Raw genomic sequence first — 21,323 nt, 5'->3', positions numbered from 1 at the left:
CTTGCGACACCAGCGACGCGCGTGACGGCGCCAAGGTGCGACGTCGCAGGGCACGCGATGGCCCCAGGCGCTCCGAGGGCGACGACACCAAGGAGCACGTGAGGAAACCCCAACCACCTGTCTGGGCAGCTTCACCTCGTACACCTGGTGGTGGCCCCTGCCCCGCCCCCGCCCCCGCCCCCGCCCCCGGCGCCCCGGAGTCCCCAGGCAGCTCACAGCCTCCTGTGCCCCATCACAGAGCTGGCTTCGTGGTCTCCCGGCGCCTCCCTCCGCAACCGGCCCCCCGGGGGCTCCGCCCTCCCCGGTGTTGCCCGTCCTGGACCCCTCGCTTCCGACCCCCCGTCTCAGGGGCCCCTTAGAATGCACATCCTGGCTCACTTGGGTGGGCTGTGGTTCCCACAGCAGGGCTGTTCTGGCCTGTCCACTTGTTTCCCAGATGACAGGACGCCATCGGGTGCCCTGAGCCGAGGCTTGGGATGGGAAGGAGCTGCTCCTGCTCCGGGTGGGCAGAGGAGCTTCCCGGGGTCCTTCCTGCCTTCCTGCCGGAGGGCGTGGAACCATAGCTTCTCCACCAGGAGTGACGTTCCTGGGGGACACTTGGTCATGTCTGGATACACTGTTGATCACCGTGGTGGGCGTGGGATGCTGGCATCTAGTGGGTGGTTCAGGGATGCAGCTAAACATCCTGTAATTCTCAGGCCGCTCTTCCAGATCCAAATGTCAATAAGGCTGAGTTGAGATACCTTGGGCTGCAGGCTCCCCAGGGACCGCTGGCCTGTGGGGTGAGGCTGAAGGCTGGCCTTCTATGGGTGCACTCAGCGTCTGCAGCACCTGCTGGGAGACAGAGGGTGCAGCGAGTCTCATGTTTGCCTCGAGAATAGACAAGATGGTTAGAAGGTTTCCATCGCGCTGGGCCACTCTTTCCTGTGGCTTTAGTGCGGGCTATTGCGAGTGTTGGTGTTTCTGGTTGCAGGCTTCTACACCCAGCCTGGACACATGGGAGGAAGGAACAGCCCAGGGAGCTCCCAAGGGGCGGTTGTTCAAGTCCTGTGGTGCCTGTCTAGTCTATGTGTCTACTCTGCACAGTCCTGTGATGTGTGACTCGTGTTGTGGTGAGTAGTGGGAGGAGCAGAATGGAATGTGTTCATCATTCTTGTCTGAACCTGAAGGAACTTCTCCCAGCTGAGTTAGTTTCTTCCAAACTGCTATTTTCACTTGATGGATTTGGTGTTTAATTTCTGTGTTTGAGGCTTTCCTTTGATGTCTGCTATTCCTTTGTCTTCCAACTGAAATTAAGACTGCTGGAGTGAAAAGTGATTGGAAACTCTGGGGTGTGGGCAGTGCTGGGTGAGTCATGGGAGCAACTGATGTCACTACCTTCAGGACATTCCTCTAAGCTTGTCAGCTTCTCCAGATGACCCCAAATTCCTTCCTGAATGTCAGGGATCTTACGCAGGTTCTGACAGCTCAAGTAGAGGTTGTTGTATCTTAACATTCCGCATTAAGTATATATACCATCTCCTAACCTAATTTTAGCATTCAGGGCCCTAAATTGTGGATTGCCTGTGTTACTCTCAAAGAAAACAGAACTCCAGATTTCTGCAATAGTCCATGAGGCCCATTAGCCCAGAGGTATGGAGTGGGGTGAAGACTTAGGGATGTGGCTGCTTCTCAGTTACTGCCCGACATTCCTGGGTTTACCATTTCCTTCCACAGTCACATCTAGACACACTGCTTCTTGTTGAGGATTCTTTATTGTAGATCAGGATGTTTTCCACTTTCTGTTAGGTCAGGTATTACTTATAGATCTGCCATCCACCTGATCAAAACCTTTTTTTTTTTTACTAAGATATAATTTATACACAGTAAAATTGATCCAGTCATGAAAGTTTTGACAAATGCTTGCAGTCATGTTGCCACCACAATCAAGCTATAGAAGAGTTCCACTGTCTTCCCAGTTCCTTTGAGCCCCAGTAGAGTCCTTCTTCCCATAATGCCTTGAAACAACTATTCTAGATTTCCACCCACATCGTTTGCCTTTCCCAGAATGTCATATCCAGTCTTGTAATTATAGGTTCCCTTACTTAGCAGAATGCATTTGAGATCCATCCATGTGATGGCCAGTAAAACTGACTGGGCCTCAAAATTTCTGTTCTGAGACTTTTAAACTATGAATTTAACTAACTCTCTAGTACTTATGGGACTGTTTAGGCTATTGGTTTCTTTTTGAGGGAGTTTTGGTACTTTGTACCTTTCAAAGAAATTGTCCATTTCACTTGAGTTATTAACTTATGGCTGTAAAGTTGTTAGAAAATATTCTCTCATTATCATTTCAATGCCTGTAGTAATGACCCTCTTCTGTTCCTGATGTTGGCAGCTTCTAACTAGCTACTGTTTGATTTATGAAGGCCATTGTCTATTTGTATGCTACTTTACTGAATTTTCATCCATTTGTGATAGCTTCACATTGATTATTTTTTAGTTATTGTGTTCTAAGAGCTCTTTGTATATTCTTGGTACTGGTATCATCAGATCTATGATCTGCAAATACTTTCTCACAGTAGGTTGGCTGTCTTTTCACCTTTTTGAATGTGTTCTATGACACACAAGATTTTTAACTTTAAAGAAGCCCAATTTATTCTGGCATTTGTACTTTCAGTGTCATATCTAAGGAGTCACTACTTAACCCAAGGTCATTAAAAGTTACTCCTATGTTTTCTTCTAAATGTTTTATAATTTTAGCTCATATGTAGGCCTGTAATCCATTTTGAGTTAAATTGGAGTATGGTGTGAGGTAAGGTCCAGATTCATTATTTTGCATGTGGATATACAGTTGCCTCAGCACCATTTATTGAAAAGACTATTTTTTTTCCATTGATTCTCTTGGAACCCTGTCAAAAAACGATCGGCCATAAATGTAAGAGTTTATTTCTGGACACTTGATTCTGTTCTATTGATGTGTATTTTGATTCTTATGCAAGTTCCACACTGCTTCAACTATAGTAGTTTTGTAATAAGTTTGTCATCACAAAATTAAGTCCTCCAACTTTGTTTTTCTTTTTCAAGACTGTTTTGTCTATTCTGAGTCCTTTTTCATATGAATTTTAAGGTCAGCTTGTAAATTTCTAAGAAAACCAAGCTGAAATTTTGATTAGGCCTGCAATGAATTTGTAGATCAACTTGGGGAGTATTACCATCTGTGATGGTTTGAATTGTGTCCACCGCCCCCCCAACAGATGTTTAAAACCTTTCTTCCAATACCTAAGAATTGGAAATAAGGTCATTGCAGATGTAAAGTTAAAATGAGGTCGAACTGGAGTATCCTTTTTTTTTTCTTATAATAAATTTATTTTTTATTGGTGTTCAATTTGCCAACATACAGAATAACACCCAGTGCTCATCCCATCAAGTGCCCCCCTCAGTGCCCATCACCCATTCACCCCCACCCCCCACCCTCCTCCCCTTCCACCACCCCTAGTTCGTTTCCTAGAGTTAGGAGTCTTTATGTTATCTCTCCCTTTCTGATATTTCCCACACATTTCTTCCCTCTTCCCTTGTATTCCCTTTCACTATTATTTATATTCCCCAAATGAATGAAAACATATATTTGTCCTTCTCCGATTGACTTACTTCACTCGGCATAATACCCTCCACGAACTGGAGTATCCTTGATCCAAAATCACTGGTGTCGGGATGCCTGGATGGCTCAGTGGTAGAGCGTTTGCCTTCAGCCCAGGGCGTGATCCCGGAGGCCTGAGATCGAGTCCCACATCGGGCTGCCTGCATAGCCTGCTTCTCCCTCTGCCTGTGTCTCTGCCTCTCTCTGTGTGTCTCTCATGAATAAATAAAAATAAAACCTTAAAACAAAAAACAATTCATTTAAAAAAAAATAAAAAACAAAATCACTGGTGTCTTATGAGAAGATGAGAGAGAGGTATACAGGGAGAAGATGGTCGTGTTAAGGTGCAGAGACAAAAATCTCTGGAGGCAGAGATTGGAGGGAGTGATGCATCTACAAGTGAAGGAATGTCAAAGATTGCCAGAATCCACGAGAAACCAGGACATGGAGATAGACTACCTCAGAACCCTCAGATACAGTGAGCCCTGTTGACACCTTGATTTTGGACTTCTGGGCTCCAGAACTGTGAGAGAATACATTTCTGTTGTTGTAAGTGAAACATGTGCTACTTTGTAATGGCAGTCCCAGGAAACTAGTACAGATTTTGATACCAGGACTGGGGTCTGGTAAGTTTGAAATCTGAAAGGCAGATTGAAGGCATGGATATCCAAGCAGGTGTTGAAGTTAAGGTTTGCAGTTTGCAGTCTGCAGTGTATGTGGGCAGGCTGGAAATGCAGGCAGGATTTGTATGTGGCAGTCTTAAGGCAGAACTCCTCCAGGATACCTCAAGATTTTGCTCCGAAGGCCTTCAAGTGACCAGGTTATGTCCACTCATATCCAGGGTAATCTCTCCTTTACTTAAAGTAAATGGATTGTAAATATCGATCGCATTTACAAAATACCTTTATAGCAACATCTAGAGAACATCTGAGCAAACAGTTGGACACCATAACTTAGCTCAGTTGACACATAAAATTGACCATGACAGTCCATTACTTGTCAATTCTGCATCCATACACATCCCTTTAATACATAATATATAAATAAACACAATAATGAAGTCATATTTCCATCTAAGATGATAGAACCATCCTGAGCATATGAAAATGCACTAACCCTTTTCCCAGGAGAGGATGCAAAGTCCATGGGTGACGTTCATGCTTCTCCCTGATGCCCAAGACATACATACATTCTTAACAAAATGAGGAAAAAATACTAATAACAACTAAAGTTTCTGCAAATGGTCACATGGTCCTTGCTGATATCACATTCCATATCTCTTTGCCCTCAGCAAGCACCCATGGCTCTTGATCTGGTGAGATGACTCAAATCTTCCTTCCTACAGGACCTGTGCCATTAGTGTCACCTGAATTGTGGTGTTTGTTTTCCACTGATTTAATCAAGGGTTTGGACATGCTGGAGACACCCTGAGACATCACCTGCGTTCCAGAGTACTCTCCCTCACCTCCACTATGAACAGGCAGTTGATTTCCTTTTGGTGTAGTTGCTCTTCATTTTCTTCATATTTTGTTAGGGTTGCTAATAATGGCTTCACTTTCTTTCCTGAGTTGGCTTGTGCTTGGCCAGTTTTGCTAAATCACACTGATTCTTTAGAGTTGACCTATATATTTAAATTATCAAGAAGGGATGGTTTTAAACCATCCTTTGTCAGTTCCTCAGGCTATGTTCTCCTGTGCAGTAATTTTGATACTGGGTTGTGCAGTGGCTTAGTTGCATCATGGGAAATGCATCTGGGAAGAAATGTAATTTGTTGGTGAAGGGTATATATATCTATTCATTGTGAATATTATGCATCCATAAACTCTTATTTCTAAGGGTTTCTATGAGAAATACCAGTGTGATGCAATGCGTGTGTAACACAAGTCTCTGTTACCAAAATCCCATACTGATGGGATTTTGCTTGGTGTTTCTTCTTTCACGGCTTCCCTGGTTCCTCTTGTTAAACGAGGAGGGACGTCCGTGCTGCTGTTCTGTGACATTTGTGGCCTCATCTGAAAGGCTTGTGCTCAGTTCCCCATTCTCGTTTCAAGCTGCATGTTTCTGTTCTCACGTGGGGCTGCCAGTACAGACTCTATCCACTTGTGCAAAGGAACTAGAGTCCTGGTGACACAAATCCATGTGCAGAAACACTTAATGTGGGGCCTCTTATCTCCCAAGCTTCCAAGGAATCTATCAGTATCTCAGAGGTAATTACCATTCAGTGAAGACTGTTCTTTTGCATCTGATCCCTGGGAATCCTGCATCCTATGTGTTGTCCTACAGGACCACTGCCCTCAAGGCCCTTCATATCAGTGTCTTTCCTTCAGGAGGTCTGATACCCTGAACTTTCCCTCAGCTCCACCCCAGGCCCCAGGCTGGAACCTGCCCCTTGGACTTCCATGCAATTGGCAGAAGGTAAAGAGCATTTGGAGAAGAATGGCATCCAATTTGAGAAGGCAAGAGCATGGGGAACCCCTCCATGGGAGGAAGGTCTTGAGGAAGGGGATGATCCTTTCACTTCATGGTGAAGTGAAGAACATGGTTGCTTGGTGTGGGATGTGCCCACAGAGCCAAAGCCCACATTCCTGTTGGTTGGGTGCAAAAGGTAGGTGGGAGACAGCTCTCCAGAGGCGTGTTGACCCATTCCGTGTGGCTAGCAACACCAATGAAATATACTGACGTAGCATGTTTTCATTTATCCTGGGGCAGTTTAAGACAGATCATCATTCCAATTTGTAGCAGTTTTCTGTAAGTATAGCACCCTGGAAAGAAAGACGGAGTTTGTTCTGAGCTGGGAATTGGAAAGGGCTGGGCTTGCCTGCCTCCTGCAGCCACAACTTGGGTTGTGGGTCCGGCCAGCTCCTGCATGTGTGGCGAGCAGACCCTCTGCCCTGAGACATGTCCTAGCCCTCCTTCTGCTCACAGAATGCTCCCAGTCCAGAGGTAATGCTCCTCTGCTAAGGAGTCACCAACACTGCTCTGCAGACCCAGAAGCCCCAAGAGATAAAGAAGAGCTGGATAAGTGAGGACACATGGAATCATGTCTGCCCAAGGTCTAACAGGCCAGGGGTGCCCATGGCCATGTTTCCTCTTCCTTTACACCATCCTGCTCTAACAAACTTATGATCTTGAGATGCTCTCAGTAGTGATGGGCACCCCTGGCTGGTGGGGAGGATGCCTTTTCTGCCTGCCCTTCCTTGTTCCAGGTGAATCTTTGCAGGTGTGTCCTCATCATCCAGGCCAGTGTGAAATGTTCCATACTTAGACTCAAATCCAATATCCTGTTGGACAAAGCAGTCTCTGAAAAATGAAAGCATTTCAGAACCATTAGCTTTCACCTCTCATTTCTGCTACAACATCCCTACTTGTAGTGGCACTGCTTCACAAGACCCCTTTGTTCTGTCCTCTTGGCACATGGCATGTCGTCTTGAACTCTTCCAGGGGAGGACTATAAAATGTGCTACAGTGAGCACCAGGACACATATGCATTTCAGTATCCTGTAGAATCTTACTTAAGCCTGTTGGAAGAAGGGTTTAGGGCTAGCAGTTAGGAAGACCTGAGGAAACTATCAAGTGTAAACAACAAGTCAGAAAAGTGAATTATGGATTGGGAAAGGATGTAAAGCATACTATTGGCAACATTCAGTATGGATCAGGGCTTTGTAATGTACCTGCTCTTGATGGAGACGCTCAAAGAGCTTACCATCTCACTTCTGCACAGGATTCATGGAAATGGTCAGGGTTGAGGTAGAAAGGGAACAGTGCTCACCCAGAGAGCTAGAAACATGTATCAATAGAACAGGGTTAACAGGAATGATGAAGCAACCTCTCCTAATCTGGATTGTACAGGGAGTGACCCAGGTTCTCCCCAGGGTCATACAGAATGGTGATAGCATCTCTTTTAGTACTGATTATACAGTGAATACCACTAGGTGTTCTTCATTTATGGTAATGTTTTCCATGTCTTTGTTGTCAGCCTTTTTTAGCATCTCTTCTTCAAGTTAGGGGAGTTTTGTCTTTTAGCCTTAGTAAGCTTTTTAATCATGTATTTTTAATGGTTGTTATTAAATCCCCTTCTACTCTTTTGAAAAGAACTTGTTTTTTTTTTAAAGATTTTATTATTTATTCATGAGAGACACAGAGAGAGAGGGACAGAGACGTAGGCAGAGGGAGAAGCAGGCTCCATGTAGGGAGCCCAACGTGGAATTTGATCCTGGGACTCCAGGATCACACCCTGAGCCAAAGGCAGATGCTCAACTGCTGAGCCACCCAGGCGTCCCCATGAACTTGTTTTTTAAATTGTATTCATGTAAGTTTTAGGTCCCCACCCAGGGACCCCCTAATGAGCTGTTAAAAACAAATGAATGGAGAGATATCCAGAGTTCATGGATACAAAGGCTTAATATTAAAAATGTACCTGTCTCTAAATCCACCCATGGGTCTAATGTGAATTTAATCAAACTATGACCTTGCAATTACTTGAGTGGCATGGCATGGCATGGCAGACAGTAATGGGTTCCCAAAGTTGTCCACATCCTAATCCCCATGTACTGTAAAAAATGTGCCTCCCATGGTAAAAGGGACTTTGCAGGTGTGATTAGGTTAAGTGCTGGGATGGGGATATCTTCATGTAGTATCCACACTGGCCCAGTGTGAAAACACAAGGGTCCTTACACAAGATAGGTAGGAGGATTCATGTTAAGAGAAGGCAATGTAACCATGGAAGTAGAGATTGAGTGATATGGTCATTGGCCAAGGCATGTGGTAGCCTCTGGAAATTGGAAGCAGCAAGGAATGGGTTCTCTTCCAAGAAGAATTAGTCCTGCAGACACAATTGTTGATTGTAGCCCCATGAGACTCACTTCAGACCCCTGACCCCAGAACTGTCAAAGATAAATATGTTTTAAGCCATGCACATACATACACAAGTCTGGAATAGTTTTTAAAGTGCACTAAAGACTGGTCTTAAAGTTATAATTCATGTGGAAGGGTGAAATCAAATAAAAATAAGACAATTTCCATTCAAATATCAAATCTTATGACACTGTAGTAATTAAAATACAGTGGTGCTGATGCAGACACAGGAGCTGGCTGATATTGGATAACTGATGGTGGAATTGAGCACAGGATCAAGATTCAGAACTCATTGAACAGCCTTAATAACAGCTTAGACCTAGGTGAAGAGAGAGTCCATGGACCAGAATATGAGTTGGAAGAAACCACCCAGAATGGGAAGGGAAAGGGGAAATTCAGAAAGGAAGCATGAATGTACTTCAGTGCTATTGGTGTATATATATTTTTAAGGAAATAGTGCATTTTTTTGTTTTGATTTTGGTTCAAATAAAATCATAAGAAACTCTGATTCTGGCCAGGATGGAGTATCAGGGACAGATTTACCTTCCATCTGAAACCATGAAGAAATACAAAAAGAACAATTATAGGAAACTGGTTTTCAGGAGCTGAACTTCAGGCAGTACATGATTATAATCCTTGAGAGACAGGAAATAAATGGAAGTATCCCCAGGATTGTCTCAGTTTACAGGCCACAGCACAGGAAGAAGGATCCTAGATGAAATCTGGAAAAACATCTGCCTGACTTAGGACTCCAAGGTGGCCCAAAGTCTCCACATAGAGAACCAGAGGTATGAAAACCACACAGAAGTGAACTGTGGAGGATTGAAGAGGACCCCCTGTGGGTGCTCAGGTGAGCATTGATCAGCACAAATGCATACAAAAACTGCCCAAAGCCAGGTAAAGCCTCCCAGAAGAATGAGAGGGAACACTACTCAGTGTTCGTTCACACAGGGCTGGGAATAGTGGTTCCAGCCAGCCATGAAGAGCTCATAATTCACGGAGCACAGGATAGAGTGCTCGTTGAGTTCTGACTACAGAAGTGGGGAAGAATTAGCCCCAGACTGAGCACTACATAAGGCATGTGGTCAGATACCAAAAGCAAGACCTGAAAGACCTGTCTATATTCAAATAACTTTAGTGCATCCCAGATAGAGCTGGGAATGATGTGTAGGAATACAAAAATATCCTACACCCACAAGGTAAAACTCACAGTATCTGGCATCCACTCAAAGAGCACTGGGCATGTGAAAAAGTGAGGAAACACAACTCACAATGAGAATTTTTAAAAGAAAACAGAAAGTGACAAGTGTTGATGCAGATATGGAGAAATTGGAACCCTCATGCACTGTCAGTAGGAATATAAAATGGTGCAGCTACTGTGGAAAATAGTACAGCCATTCTCAGAAACATTACACATAGAATGACCATGAGCCATCAGTTCCACTGCTGGTACATAAGCCAAAGAACTGAAAGCAGGATATTGAAGAGATATTTGTACATCCATGTTCATAGAAGCACTATTCATAGTCCTTAAAATATGGAAGCCACCCATGTGTCCATCAATGGCTGAATGGACTATTAAAAGATGATCTATCCATAGGATGGAGTATTATTTTGCCTTAAAAAGGAAGGAGCTTCTGACACATGGTACAACCTGGATGAACCTTGAGAACACTGTGTTATGTGAAATAAGCTAGTCACAAAGTGACAGATACTGTAGTATTCCACTTACATGAGGCCCCTAGACTAGTCGAATAGACACAGAAAGTACAGTGGTGGTTGCTAGGGGCTGGGGATGAGAGGATGGGGAGGTATTACTTAATGGGTATAAAGTCTTAATTTTGCAAGATCACAAGGTCCGTGGTGGTGATGGTTGCACTATGATAAGAATGTAATTAATGCCAGTGAACCGTACACTTTAAAATATTTAGGATGGTAAATTTTATGTTATGTGCATTTTACCACAATAAAATAGTTAGAGATGCCACAGGAAGTCTGTCCTCAGGCCCATAGCTGCAGCAAACAGTGAGCACAGCCAGGCAAACAAAACCTCACACTAAAGGCCCTTTCCCCTAATCAGTTTGACAATAGTTACAAAGCATGCTGAAGGACCAAACCCAGTGTGAAGAGACAGAATAGCAACAGAACCAGGCCTGAAGCTGGCAAAGATGCTGGAATTACCAGACCAGGAACATAAATTATGGCTCATATGCTAAGGTCTCTGGTGGATAAAGCAGACAGCATAAGGAACAGATGGGCAGTGTGAGCAGAGAGATTGAAGTGCTAAGGAGGGGGCTTAAAGGCAATGTTATAAATAAAAAAATCTGTCACAGAAATGAAGACTGCGTTTGCTGGGCTTATCAGCAGATGACACAGCCATGGGAACAGTCGCGGATGCTGAAGATGTGTCCAAACCAACAGGCAACGTGAAAAAAAAAAAAAAAGAACAGAATGCCGCAAAACTATGGGACAATCATAAGAGATATGACATACACATGATGGGAATATCAGAAGAGGAAAGAGAGAAAGGAATATAAAACATATTTGAAGCTATAATAACTGAGAATTTCCCAAAACTAATGATAGACACCAAACCACAGATCCAGGAATCTCATAGAGTATCAAACAGGATGAATAAAAAAAATATACACCTAGGCATATCATATTCAATGCAGAAGAAAATTAAAGACAGAAGAAATCTTGAAAGGCATCAGAGGGAAAATCCTTCCCATAGAGGAGCAATGTCAAGAACTACCCTCAACCTTTCCTCAGACACTACACATGCAAGAAGAGATGGCAATGGGGTATTTAAATGTTGAGAAAGGAAAATATCCACTGACCTAAAATTATGTATTTAGTGAAATTATCCTTCAAAAGTGAAATGGAAGTTAAGATTTCCTCAGAGGGCACCTGGCTGGCTTGGTTCGTGGAGCATGCAACTCTTGATCATGGGGTTGTGAGTTCAAGCTCCACTTTTAGTGTAGAAATTACTTAAAAAAAATCAAAATCTTAAAAAAAGTGTAAAGGCTGTGTCAGGCAAAAATGATCGAGGCATTTTGTCATCACAGATATTTTGAACAGTATTCACAAGTAGATGATGGTAGCCAGAAGGCAGTGAATAACATGCTCAAAGTTCTGGTGAGAAAAAAAACCTATCAACCAGGAATTTTATATCCAGCAAAGTAATCTTTAAAAAATGAAGGCATAATAAAAACATTCCCAGATAAACAAGAGCTGAAAGAATTTGGTGCTAGCAGACCTGCTTCACAAGACTTACTCAGGAAAATTCTTTGTGTTGAAAGCATGTGACAACAGATGGCCATTAGGGTGCATGCGAAGAAATTAAGCACTCTGCAATAGGTCTTCTGTAGCTCATTCTGAGAGACTACATAATGGGGGCACCTGGGGGGTGCAGTCGGTTAAGTGTCTGACTCTTGGTTTGGCTTAGGTCTTGATATCAGGGTCATAAGAACAAACCCCATGTTGGGCTCCATGCTCAGCACAGAGTCTGCTTGAGATGCTCTTTCCCTCTTCTTCTGCCCCTGCTACTACTGTGTGCGCTCTCTCTCTCTCTCTCAAATAAATAAATCTTTGAGGAAAAAAGAAGCCACATAATGCATGTATCTTCTCCTACGACCCCTTTACTCGTTTAAAAAACAGTTGCATAAGGCAATACACACACACTTGTATTTGGGGTCAGTACAAAGGAATGTCATATTTCTGATGGTAACAGCACAGCAGCCATGTACAGGTAAGGAAATCACACAGGAAGATGTGCACAAACCAGCACATTGATGTGACTGAATGCTATTGTACAGTGTAAAGGAGAAACTGCACATACAACAGGAGCATGGAGGGGAATTTCCAAAATCATCATGCCGTGGGGATTTGTTGTTAAACAGCTCTTCTCCCAGTCATGTTTCCTCTTTCATTTTCCCTGTAAAAGCAAGAAGAAACCCAGGCTCCCTGTGACACAAGTTTTGCTAAGCCTTCTCCCACTGTACAGTGAGGAGCCTCCTTCCCCCCAGTTCCCAACAGCACACTCGTCTTTAGTGTCCCCAGTGTCCACATTCCCACCACATTTCCATCAATCCAGTCTAGGCTTTTTCTACCATGTCCCCAGAGTGCTTCCAGCCACCACCCTCTGCCTGATTCCAAAGCCACCACACACTTAGGTAGATATTAAAACAGCAGCTCACACTTGGTACTAAGATCTGTATTTGTTTCCTATTGGTGCATAACAAATGATTACAAACCTGTCAGCTTGCATAAAAACAGCTATTTGTCATCTCACACTTTGTAGGTCAGGAGTCTAGAATGGTGTGGCTGGATTCTCTGCTCAGGGCATCATTAGGGCTTCAAAACAAAAGATATTACTAGAGGTAAAAAAAAATGACATTTGACGGGTGGCTGGGTGGCTCAGTCATATGCGCATGTGCCTTTGGCTTGGGTCATGATCCCAGGGTCCTGGGATGGAGCCCTGAGTCGGGGGGGGGGGGGGGGTGTGTCCTTGCTCAGTGGGGAGTCTGCTACTCCTGCTCCCCCCTTGGGCTCTCTCTCTCTCTCACACACACACACACACTCTCTCTCTCAAATAAATAAGATCTTTTAAAAAGTGACATTTGAAAATAATAAAAGCATCAGTTCATCATGAATTGTGTTATGTGTCATGAAGATGCAATAGTTATATAGCCACTTGAAAACAGAGTCCCGAAATTCCTGTTTCAGGAACTGACAGAATTGAAGGGAAAAGCAGACAAACAATAACAAGCTGGATACTTTACTTATTTTTTAAAAAGATTTTATTTATTCGTGAGAGACACAGAGAGAGGCAGAGACAGGCAGAGGGAGAAGCAGGCTCCCTGCGGGGAACCTGATGTGGAACTCGATCCCAGGCCTTGGGATCATGACCTGAGCTGAAGGCAGACACTCAACCATGGAGCCCCCCCGTCCCCTAAGCTGGATACTTTAACAGCCCACTTTCAATACTGGATAAAATGACAAAGCTGAAGACCAGCAACGATAAATGAGCCTGAAACATACTGTAAGCTAACCAGACTTGACAGGTTTCTACAACACTTCCCCTGACAGCGGCAGCATACACATCTTCCAACTTATGGAACATTCTCCAGAATGGACCATATGCTAGGTCAAAAATTAAACCTTGATAAATTTAAATAAAGAAGTCATAAAAACTATGTCCTCTAGTCGAAATGAATGAAACCTGAAATGAATAATAGAATAAAATCTGGGAAATTTGAAAATATGAGGAGATTAAACAACACACTCCTCAGTAACCAGGGGGTCAAAGAAAATATCACAAGATAAGTTAGAAAATACTGTGAACTAAATTAAAATGAAAGCACAACATCCACAACATGTCAAAGCATAAGAGATATAGCTCAAGCAGCTCTTAAAAGTAAGTATAACTTTAAATGCCCACATGAAAAGTGAGAGAGTTCTCAAACCATGTCTAACCCTCCACCTTAAGTAACAGGAAGAAGCAGAAACAAAACCAACAGTGAAAAAAAAGGGGGGGGAGAGATAATGAATATGGGAGCCAATCAATGAAATACAAAATAAAATAGAGAAAAATCAACAAAATTGAAGGCCTTAGACAAGATCAACAAAACTGACAAACTAGCTAGACTGACAATGAGAAAAAAGGAAGACTCACATAATAAAATCAGTAATTATTTACAAAAAAAAAGTTTTCTGTGGGAACATTATTGACATCTGTGACAACTAATGAGAAATTGAGATGAAATGGATTGATTCCTAGAAAGGCACAGACTATCTAAAATGACCCCAGTAGAAATAGAATGTCTGAATAGACCTATTACAAGAGATTGAGTAAATTTAAGATGTTCCAGAAATAAAAACCCCAGACTAAATGCTTTTGGGGGTGAATTCTACCAAACATTTAAAGAAGTAATACTCATTCACAAAGTCTTCCAAAGATAGAAGTTGAGGGAGTGCTTTCAATTCATGCGACCCAAATATGACATCGTGATCAGAATGAAATTGTGTCATTTGCAATGAGGTGGGTGGAACTAGAGGGTATTATGCCGAGTGAAATAATTCAGTCAGAGAAAGAAGAATACCGGGTGATTTCACAGCCTCCCTTATTGTATAAACAAATTCCTTATAATAATTCTCTTTTTATCTGTCTCTCTACATAAGAAGGAAGCATTCCTTGCCTGAATATTGACAAGGACATTGGTTTCCTCTTGCCCTTAGACTGGAATGTCCACCATTGACTCTTCTTGTTCCCAGGCCTTTGGACTCAGAGTGAAACTATGCCATCAACTCTCCTGATCTCCAGTTTGACATCTGCAGGTTTTGGGACATCTCATTTCACTCATTGTGTAGAATTTAAAAAAACAAAACAAGGGAACTTACTTAAAGGAGGGGGAAAAAAAGAGGGAGACAAACCATAGAGACTCTTAACCATTGAGAACAGACTAAGGGTTGAAAGAGAGATGTGAGTGGGCGATGGGCTAGATGGGGGTGAGGATTAAGGAGGGCACATGTGATAAGCACTGGGTGATGAACCACTACTAGATCCCACTCCAGAAACTAATATTACAATGTACAGCAACTAACTAGAATTTAAATAAAATTTTGAAAAAAGGAAAAAGATGCTGCTTGAGTTGTGTCAAAGTTTTGAATAATTTTCAAAGTTCTGAAAAAGTTGGTTGTGATAGCTTTTGAAGCTGCTTAGCAGAAAAATGGAAGATGTGATTTCACCTTTCTGAAAGGTGTGATTCTTAAGAGGTGGTGTGGTGATGGGTAATGGTATAGTTCCACACCCTGGTTGGGGGTTATCTGAATCTGTTCACAGGATCCAGATGGACAGAGCCCCACGCACATGTGGGTTTTAATTTTATTATTTTATTTTTATTTTTATTTTTTTAATAATAAAATTATTTTTATTGGTGTTCAATTTGCCAACATACAGAATAACACCCAGTGCTCATCCCATCAAGAACCCCCCTCAGTGCCCGTCACCCATTCACCCCCACCCCCTGCCCTCCTCCCCTTCCATCACCCCTAGTTCGTTTCCCAGAGTTAGGAGTCTTTATGTTCTGTCTCCCTTTCTGGTATTTCCTACCCATTTCTTCTCCCTTCCCTTCTATTCCCGTTCACTATTATTTATATGCCCCAAATGAATGAGACCATATAATGTTTGTCCTTCTAAGATTGACTTATTTCACTCAGCATAATATCCTCCAGTTCCATCCATGTTGAAGCAAATGGTGGGTATTTGTCATCTGTAACGGTTGAGTAATATTCCATTGTATACATAAACCCCATCTTCTTTACCCATTCATCGTTTGATGGACACCGAGGTTCCTTCCACAGTTTGGCTATTGCGGACATTGTTGCTAGAAACATCGGGGTGCAGGTGTCCCAGCGTTTCATTGCATCTGAATCTTTGGGGTAAATACCCAGCAGTGCAATTGCTGGGTCATAAGGCAGGTCTATTTTTAACTCTTTGAGGAACCTCCACACAGTTTTCCAGAGTGGCTGCACCAGTTCACATTCCCACCAACAGTGTAAGAGGGTTCCCCTTTCTCCACATCCTCTCCAACATTTGTGGTTTCCTGCCTTGTTAATTTTCCCCATTCTCACTGGTGTGAGGTGGTATCTCATCGTGGTTTTGATTTGTATTTCCCTGATGGCCAGTGATGCAGAGCATTTTCTTATGTGCATGTTGGCCATGTCTATGTTTTCCTCTGTGAGATTTCTGTTCATGTCTTTTGCCCATTTCATGATTGGATTGTTTGTTTCTTTTTTGTTGAGTTGAATAAGTTCTTCATAGATCTTGGAAACTAGCCCTTTATCTGATACGTCCTTTGCAAATATCTTCTCCCATTCTGTAGGTTGTCTTTGAGTTTTGTTGACTGTATCCTTTGCTGTGCAAAAGCTTCTTATCTTGATGAAGTCCCAATAGTTCATTTTTACTTTTGTTTCTTTTGCCTTCATGGATGTATCTTGCAAGAAGTTACTGTGGCCGAGTTCAAAAAGGGTGTTGCCTGTGTTCTACTCAAGGATTTTGATGGAATCTTGTCTCACATTGAGATCTTTCATTCATTTTGAGTTTATCTTTGTGTATGGTGCAAGAAAGTGGTCTAGATTCATTCTTCTGCATGTGGATGTCCAATTTTCCCAGCAGCATCTATTGAAGAGACTGTCTTTCTTCCAGTGGATAGTCTTTCCTCCTTTATCAAATATTAGTTGACCATAAAGTTCAGGGTCCACTTCTGGATTCTCTATTGTGTTCCATTGATCTATGTGTCTGTTTTTGTGCCAGTACCACACTGTCTTGATGACCACAGCATTGTGATCAATGCCTGAAATCTGGCATTGTGATGTCCCCAGCTATGCTTCTCTTTTTTAAAATTCCCCTGGCTATTCGGGGTCTTTTCTGATTCCACACAAATCTTAAAATAATTTGTTCTACCTCTCTGAAGAAAGTCCATGGTATTTTGATAGGGATTGCATTAAATGTGTCAATTGCCCTGGGTAACATTGACATTTTCACAATATTCATTCTGCCAATCCATGAGCATGGAATATTTTTCCATCTCTTTGTGTCTTCCTCAATTTCTTTCAGAAGTGTTCTATAGTTTTTAGGGTATAGATCCTTTACCTCTTTGGTTCGGTTTATTCCTAGGTATCTTATGCTTTTGGGTGCAACTGTAAATGGGATCGACTCCTTAATTTCTCTTTCTTCAGCCTCATTGTTAGTGTATAGAAATGCCATTGATTTCTGGGCATTGATTTTGTATCCTGCCACGCTGCCAAATTGCTGTATGAGTTCTAGCAATCTTGGGGTGGAGGCTTTTGGGTTTTCTAGGTAGAGTATCATGTCATCGGCGAAGAGGGAGAGTTTGACTTCTTCTTTGCCAATTTGAATGCCTTTAATGTCTTTTTGTTGTCTGATTGCTGAGGCTAGGACTTCCAGTTGCTACGTTGAATAGCAGTGGGGAGAGTGGACATCCCTGTCTTGTTCCTGATCTTAGGGGAAAGGCTCCCAGTGCTTCCCTAGTGAGAATGATATTTGCTGTGGGCTTTTCGTAGATGGGTTTTAAGATGTTGAGGAATGTTCCCTCTATCCCTACACTCTGAAGAGTTTTGATCAGGAATGGATGCTGTATTTTATTAAATGCTTTCTCTGCACCTAATGAGAGGATCCTATGGTTCTTGGTTTTTCTCTTGCTGATATGATGAATCACATTGATTGTTTTATGAGTGTTGAACCAGCCTTGTGTCCCGGGGATAAATCCTACTTGGTCATGGTGAATAATCTTCTTAATGTACTGTTGGATCCTATTGGCTAGTATCTTGTTGAGAATTTTTGCATCCATGTTCATCAGGGATATTGGTCTATAATTCTCCTTTTTGGTGGGGTCATTGTCTCATTTTGGAATTAAGGTGATGCTAGCCTCATAGAACGAATTTGGAAGTACTCCATCTCTTTCTATCTTTCCAAACAGCTTTAGTAGAATAGGTATGGTTTCTTCTTTAAACGTTTGATAGAATTCCCCAGGGAAGCCATCTGGCCCTGGACTTTTGTGTCTTGGGATGTTTTTAATGACTGCTTCAATTTCCTCCCTGGTTATTGGCCTGTTCAGGTTTTCTATTTCTTCCTGTTCCAGTTTTGGTAGTTTGTGGCTTTCCAGAAATACGTCCATTTCTTCTAGATTGCCTTTTATTGGCGTATAGCTGTTCATAATGTTTTTAAAATCGTTTGTATTTCCTTGGTGTTGGTAGTGATCTCTCCTTTCTCATTCATGATTTTATTAATATGAGTCTCCTCTCTCTTCTTGTTAATAAGGCTGGCTAATGGTTTATCTATCTTATTAATTCTTTCAAAGAACCAACTCCTGGTTCTGTTGATCTGTTCCACGGTTCTTCTGGTCTCGATTTTGTTAAGTTCTGCTCAAAGCTTTATTAACTCTCTTCTTCTGCTGGGTGTAGGATCTATTTGCTGCTTTTTCTCTAGCTCCTTTCGGTGTAAGGTTAGCTTTTGTATTTGAGTTCTTTCCAGTTTTTGAATGGATGCTTGTATTGCAATGGGTTTCCCCCTCAGGACTGCTTTTGCTGCATCCCAAAGATTTTGAACGGTTGTATCTTCATTCTCATTAGTTTCCATGAATCTTTTTAATTCTTCCTTAATTTCCTGGTTGATCCTTTCATCTTTTAGCAGGATGGTCCTTAACCTCCACGTGTTTGAAGTCCTTCCAAACTTCTTGTTGTGATTTAGTTCTAATTTCAAGGCATTATGGTCTGAGAATATGCTGGGGATGATCCCAATCATTTGTTATCGGTTCAGACACGATTTGTGACCCAGTATGTGGTCTTTTCTGGAGAAAATTCCATGTGCACTTGAGAAGAATGTGTATTCAGTTGAGTTTGGATGTAAAGTTCTGTAGATATCTGTGAAATCCATCTGGTCCAGTGTATCATTTAAAGCTCTCGTTTCTTTGGAGATGTTGTGTTTAGAAGACCTATCGAGTGTAGAAAACGCAAGACGGAAGTCACCAAGTATAAGTGTATTATTATCTAAGTATGTCTTAACTTTGGTTATTAATTGATATATTTGGCAGCTCCCACATTCGGGGCATAAATATATTGATGATTGTTAAGTCCTCTTGTTGGATAGATCCTTTAAGTATGATATAGTGTCCCTCTTCATTTCTCACTACAGTCTTTGGGGTAAATTTTAGTTCATCTGATATAAGGATGGCTACCCCTGCTTTCTTTTGAGGACCATTTGAATGGTAAATGGTTCTACAACCTTTTATTTTCAGGCTGTAGGTGTCCTTCTGTCTAAAATGAGTCTCTTGTAGACAGCAAATAGATGGGTCCTGCTTTTTTATCCATTCTGAACCCCTGCGCCTTTTGATGGGGTCATTAAGCCCGTTCATGTTCAGAGCTACTATTGAAAGATATGAGTTTAGTGTCATCATGATATCTATTCAGTCCTTGTTTTTGTGGATTGTTCCACTGGACTTCTTCTTAAATGGGAATTTTAAGAGTCCCTCTTAAAATTTCTTGCAGAGCTGGTTTGGAGGTCACATATTCTTTCAGTTCCTGCCTGTCTTGGAAGCTCTTTATCTCTCCTTCCATTCTGAATGAGAGCCTTGCTGGATAAAGTATTCTTGGTTGCATGTTCTTCTCATTTAGGACCCTCAATATATCCTGCCAGTCTTTCTGGCCTGCCAGGTCTCTGTGAAGAGGTCTGCTGTTACCCTAAAACTCCTCTTCATAAAAGTCAGGGATTTCTTGTCTCTTGCTGCTTTAAGGATCTTTTCTTTATCTTTGGAATTTGCAAGCTTAACTATTAAATATCGAGGTGTTGAATGGTTTTTTTTGATTTTAGCGGGGGATCTCTCTATCTCCTGGATCTGAATGCCTGTTTCCCTTCCCAGATTAGGAAAGTTTTCAACTATGATTTGTTCCAATACATATTATGGCCCTCTGTCCCTTTCCGTGCCCTCGGGAACCCCAATTAAACGTAGGTTTTTCTTCCTCAGGCTGTCGTTTATTTCCCTTAATCTATCCTCATGGTCTTTTAATTGTTTGTCTCTTTTTTCCTCAGTTTCCCTCTTTGCCATCAACTTTTCTTCTGTGCAGTCACTCTTTCTTCCACCTTGTTAACCCTCGTCATTAGGACTTCTAGTTTGGATTGCATCTCATTCAATCGATTTTTAATTTCTGCCTGATTAGATCTAAATTCTGCAATCATGAGTCCCTTGAGTCCTTTTTGCTTTTTTTCTAGAGCCGCCAGTAGCTGTATAATAGTGCTTCTGAATTGGCTTTCTGACATTGAATTGTAATCCAGATTTTGTAACTCTGTGGGAGAGAGGACTGTTTCTGATTCTTTCTTTTGAGGTGAGGTTTTCCTTCTAGTCATTTTGCTCAGTGCAGAGTGGCCAAAAACAAGTTGTATTGGGAAAAGGAGAAAAAGAAAGGAGAGAAAGAAGGAAAGAAAAGAGAAAAAGAAAAAAGAAAAAAAAGGAAGAAAGGAAGAAAAAGAGAAGAAAAAAAAGAAAAAAGGGTGGGGGAAGCAAACAGAAATCTAAAAGCAAAATAATAATAATAATAATAATAATAAAAATAAAACAAAACAAAACCAAAAAACCACGGGGGAGCATCTTCTGATTCTGTATACTTTAAGTCCCTTGACTTCCCTTGGAACTTGTCCGTCTAGCTGGTCTTCTGGGGGAGGCGCCTGTTGTGCTGATTTTCAGGTGTTAGCACTTGGGGGAGCTGCTCTGCCCCATCCTGGTGCAGGGCTCAGTGGGGGTTGTTTACCCCGTGAGGCCCCAGGAGGAACAACTGCAGTGGCAGGGCCAGCTCTGGAGCCCTCTAGTCAGCCCCCGCAGTAACTCGGGAGCTCTCCGTCTGCAGGGCCTGGAGGCTCCGGGGCAGGCCGCTGATCTGCTCAGGTTGAGGCAGGAGCGTCCTTGCTGTCCTGGGCCCTCCCGGCCTCTGCCTGTCCCAGGGGAGGCCGGATCCTGGGGTGTGTCCCGGCGCCCTGTGCTCCGGGGCCTGTGCTGTTGGATTCGGCTCCCGCCCCGCAGCCCCCTCTGCGGAGCCGCCCCCGAGCCCCCCCGAGCTGCTCCCGCCCTGCAGCCCCCTCCCCGGAGCCTCCCCCGAGCCCCCCGAGCTGCTCCCGCCCCGCAGCCCCCTCCGCGGAGCCGCCCCCGAGCCTCCCGAGCTGCTCCCGCCCCGCAGCCCCCTCCGCGGAGCCGCCCCCGAGCCCCCCGAGCTGCTCTGGGTCCCCCGTGCGCGCTGCAGCCCTTAGGGAGCTCGGCGCACTCTCCCGGGGCGCAGG

At 42.9% G+C, this 21,323-nt stretch overlaps 1 long non-coding RNA gene across 1 annotated transcript; it reads left to right on the top strand.

The window, feature by feature from the left end:
• Window positions 1-18: 18 nt before the first annotated feature.
• On the top strand, window positions 19-15,244 carry LOC144289212 (uncharacterized). Its single transcript, XR_013357204.1, has 3 exons — window positions 19-98; window positions 974-1,112; window positions 14,714-15,244. It is a non-coding gene; the product is annotated as an uncharacterized LOC144289212 (long non-coding RNA).
• The last annotated feature ends 6,079 nt before the right edge of the window (window positions 15,245-21,323 follow it).

This window comes from Canis aureus, chromosome 18 (genome assembly GCF_053574225.1).
Source record: "Canis aureus isolate CA01 chromosome 18, VMU_Caureus_v.1.0, whole genome shotgun sequence".
NCBI classification, from domain to species: Eukaryota; Metazoa; Chordata; class Mammalia; order Carnivora; family Canidae; genus Canis; species Canis aureus.
Note: the sequence above shows the minus strand (reverse complement) of the source record. Positions and strands in the feature narration are given on the sequence as shown.